We start from the raw sequence: 4,527 nt of genomic DNA, 5'->3' as shown, positions 1-4,527 counted from the left end.
GTCGGGCCCGCCTGCGCGGCACCAGGGCGCCCTCTGCTGCCCGCCGGTGGCGCGCTGGGCGCCGGGCGCCGCTTGCGCCGGGAGGTGCGCGGCCGCGGGAGAGGGAAGGACAAGGGGACAGGGGTGCGCGCACCCCCGCGGCTGCAGCGGCGCACCAGCTCCCGCCGTCAGCGCGTGCTCCCCAAAAAAAGCATCGCTGTCAGCGCGCCGTTTAGATACCCGCACCGTCGCTCTCGTATTTATTTATATTTTCTATTTTTTGACACCACCCCCTCGCCCGTAAACAAGCTGCCAGCRCTCTCCTGCCCCCAGAGGTAGGCACCCCCACAGCGCCCCGTCTGCAGGCAGAGCGAGGTCCTGCCTCTCTTCCCCTGCCCATTTCAGGGGGTCTGATAGGCGAGCCCGAGGGGTGGTAAAGAAAAACAGCAATGCAAACATATTACAATGAAGAAAACAAGCGCTCTGTATTTCGAGAGACTGTTTAATCCAAGATAAACGTAATTTTGTTTAAATAAAATACATTAACCTGAATTAATAATACAGGAAACTAGAGTGAATTAATAATGCACGTATTCCTGGTCTCGTGGTTAAACACTTCCTTGTAAGAATACTGTATTAACCCTGTTTGGCCAAACAGCTCCCTATTTCTCAAATAACATCCAATGATTTCAGGAGAGGCCACGTCCCCTTCCCGAGTCCACCTGCCCCCGGGGACTTTAAACARGATTTGCTAGCTGGACATCAAAACCCCCAGAAGAAGAAAAGCTTAGGCTAAAGGAAGGCTAGCAAGCAAAATCCGGGGTAATTCCAAACGCGAAAGTATTACGAGCCGATAATTTTTAATCCCGGAAACATACACGATATTAAATTGTGCACAAATAGGCTTTACCAGAGTCTGGCACTTTTTCCCTCGGCCAGTAATAAGTGTTAAATAATGTGGAAAGGAAGGGTGACATTGCTTTATAAATGGTTTGCAAAGAAGAAAGGCCTTTTTACCCTCCCCTGCCTTTTCTTCCCGATGAACAGGTGGTCTTAATCAAAGCCCTTAGCACGATCTAATGGGAAAGTGGGGACCTTTCTGATATAATAAATTTATGAGCCCTTCCAAGTCAGCTTTATTCGACTAAGTATTTATAAAAGTAATATCCACATATGCTCCCTGACATGGTAACTTTAACTTCCTCTGCCGAGAAACAAATGGTTATTTTCTTAAACATCAATTATGAACCTGGATTATTGTAGTACACGCAAAATTTCCTTCCTTGTTACCGTACTAGCCAGTCTGTTTTTTACTCGGCGAGCTGCAGGGGAAATTGCTATCTAAACACTTTTAATGCCATTAATTAAAATATACGTCCAAGTCCAAGAAGCAATGCGGTGTTGCCTGACCATTAAAACGTTCCCATTTACGGGGAAGGCAAGCGCGACGACCTCGGATATGGATATATCCCTGCAGATACGGGAATATATYCCTGCAGATACGGGAATATATCCCTGCAGATAAGGGGACGAGCCCTGTGCGCTGCTTCAGTCCCTGCCTCTGTGCGACGGATAATGGCAAGTCCCGAGCCGCCCTGAGCTGCTTGGGCGACTTGTTGTAAATCGTAGAAATCACGGGCGTTTTCTTGTGATACCGAAGGGGTTTGCTGGGTCTTGGCTTTTATTTGCTTAAAACCGCGGTATTCGTTGATTTTTGTCTTACCTGACCGTAAGGACGTCATGCTTTGGGATTTACTTTGCAAAAAGTCTGATCCTTGGGACTGGATAGAGGCGGGGGGGGCGCAGGGAAGGGAGCAGGAGTGATTGGGGACCCCCCTCTGTCACAGTTCAGCTTTGGAAATTACGAGGGCGGTGAGGTAATTTCGCGAGTTAAGCACCGTCGGTGGCCACGAGCAGAGTGATCGCTAACTAGAACCACTGGCAGTAATAGCAATACATGTGACTGTTTGGTCAAATCGATGGGTCTACGAAAGGAGGAAAAGAAATTCAGTAGGAGACCCTCCAAAACGACACAGCATGCCGAGTTCTCGCGGGGAATGGGGCCCGGAGGGGGAGGGTTATTCCAGAAGAAACGAGTCCGTGGCCACGCCAAGGAGAGGAAAATGGGAAAGTATGATAATATTATTGCAGCCTAGAGTGTCAAACGCAGCCCGGCGGGTGTCAGGTTTCTTCAGAGAGACGGGAAAATTGCTGCTGGGTGACCAGTCCCACAAAATTAGGAAAACTTCAGCACATGCTTCGGCAGTCCCACAGCACATGTAAATATGCAAATGGTTTTATGTGAATAATTTTTATGCGGGGCGAAAGGATGCTTAAGCTATTTGTGTGTACGTGTGCATATATATAATCTGTACGATTTGTTAGTTCTGTGAATTCTACTTAAGGAATCCTTCCCTGTAATCGATAATCTGGGTATTGCTGAAACAGCAGCTTCCAACATAAAACGTTGAAATTACATTCCATCTTATATCACCATTCAGCATCTCAAATTGATTGTTTCAACTCTCTCGCCCAAAAAAAACCCTCTAAACAAACCCAAAACAAAACAAATTGATCTGAATRTTCTGTAACTGAACATTTCTTTCTCAAAAACAAACATTTAAAAACCTTAACGCTGATTCAGCTTTTCAGCTGAAGACACCGCAGCGTGCAAAGCAAAGGTCGCCCGAGCCTTTTTTGAGCGCCGGGACGAGGTGGGCGAGCAGCCTCTGCCCCCGCGGGAGGGAGCCAGCGCGGGGGGGCCGAGGCGGAGCCGGACCGTCGCTGTCGCCGCTGGGCCGCCAGGCAGAGCCGAACGGCACCCTCCCCTTCACATAGCGTGGCCAAATTTGTCCCCGGAATTGTGACCCGAGTCGTGGAGCCGGGATGTCCCCTGTCCGGGGCGCAAGCACTGCGCTGGTGCGCGGCTCCTGCGCGGCGCCGAGGAAGGTGCGCGCCCCGTCCCGCACCCCCCGCCAAGCGCAAATTAGAAGTTATTTATTGCGCTTCGCTTATAGAAATTTCCCCCTCTCCGGTTGTCGTCTGAGAATAATATATGCAGCAGTTGTTAGCCTCACTCCAGGGAAAACTAAATGTATAACGAAAGCTTATTCGTGAGTAGGAATATACTAACGGAACAATCTGATGTCTTCTTAATCCTATGTAAAAAGCTCTGTAGTCTTCCTAATATTGACTGAATGGGTAATTAATGGCTCTTCATCGAGGAGAATACCCGGTAATCCGAGATAGGCGAAAGACAACAAGCCAAAGGTAAAAGACAACAGGACTAGTTGGAGGCTCTACATAAGAGCCAATTTATCCATTTAGGGGAGTATTACGCCCAGAAACAAAGATCTCATGAGGAGATAAAGGAAAAGTGGGAAAATAAATACSCGCAGTAGGTCTGGCCACCCTCCGGCACCCCCAGCCGAGCCGCTCAGCTCCTGGCCCTGCTCTCAGCGCTCCCGCCTTCCGCACCGGGGCGGGCACCGAGCATCCCGGGCGAGCTCAAAAAACACCTTGGAGAAAAAAAAGAAAAAGGAAAAAGGCAAACAAACACACACACAGGCACACACGAATAAACCCCAACTAAGCAAAAGAAAGAAAGAAAGAAAAAACCCCATACCAAAATTGCCACGAAATTAAAAAGGTGAAGAAGATTCCCAATTTTTCGCAGGCGGCGGATGCCCTACAGCCCACCGGGCTGTGTCCCCGATGAGCCCCGCAGCGCAGGGCGAAAAGAGAAGAGAGCAATTCCCAAAATTGTATTGGGTTTTTTTTTTTTTTTTTTGGTGATGACAGGCTCACGCAGCAGGCGCGGATAGTCGGTGAACTGGACGGAACCGCTTCGTGGCCAGGACCCGAACCCTAGAGGCGATGGGAGCTTCCACCAGAAAAAAAAAAAAAAAATTAAAAAAAAATTAAAACACTTGACATTTTAATTGAAACCTTTACCGCTAATATATTACCTGGGTGACTACAATTAGGTTGTTTTTCGGTTGGCTGACAGCTTTTAAAATATTATTTCACTTGGGAAATAAAAGCTTCATCTCAGATTATAGGTGGGTATTTTTGGATTTACGTGATTTATGGTCACCATGACAACTAATGCTGTGTGGTAGCTCCCCTCCTGCCCGGGGTGGGGGAGTTTTAATCAAAGGCACGTCAGGAAATGCCGACAGCCTCTCCCTTTGGGCTGCCGGGGCCCGGGCCAGTGTTGTGCGCTGCTTTTCGGGCGCGAGTTCGGCTGGAGGATCTGTCCCGCCTGTGCCTGTGGGACCCAGGGCTGGAGCTAGGGAACATATAAGAGGGCGGCGCGGTGGCCGGGCCCTGCTCCTCCTCTCCCTGCTCCCTGGGGGAGAGCACCGGGAACTTCCTGCCCCCTCCAAATGTCCCGAGACAGAGAGGCTGTGGCTGGCGGACACCGGCCATCGCCCTGCACGGGCATAAAACGCCTAAGAAACACTGCGCCCCGCAGGCGGGAGGGACTTTTCGTTTGGAGTCGCGGCGGAAGAAGCCAGCATTGCCCCAAAATTACTAAAAATAAAT

At 49.6% G+C, this 4,527-nt stretch overlaps 1 protein-coding gene across 1 annotated transcript in view; it reads left to right on the top strand.

Moving 5' to 3' along the window:
- PITX2 (paired like homeodomain 2) overlaps nt 1–4,527 on the top strand; it is a 13,826-nt gene that overhangs the window by 2,863 nt on the left and 6,436 nt on the right. The gene's annotated exons all lie outside the window — the stretch shown is intronic.

This window comes from Malurus melanocephalus, unplaced genomic scaffold (genome assembly GCF_030028575.1).
Source record: "Malurus melanocephalus ecotype Western Australia unplaced genomic scaffold, MMel_1.1 scaffold_131, whole genome shotgun sequence".
NCBI classification, from domain to species: Eukaryota; Metazoa; Chordata; class Aves; order Passeriformes; family Maluridae; genus Malurus; species Malurus melanocephalus.
Note: the sequence above shows the minus strand (reverse complement) of the source record. Positions and strands in the feature narration are given on the sequence as shown.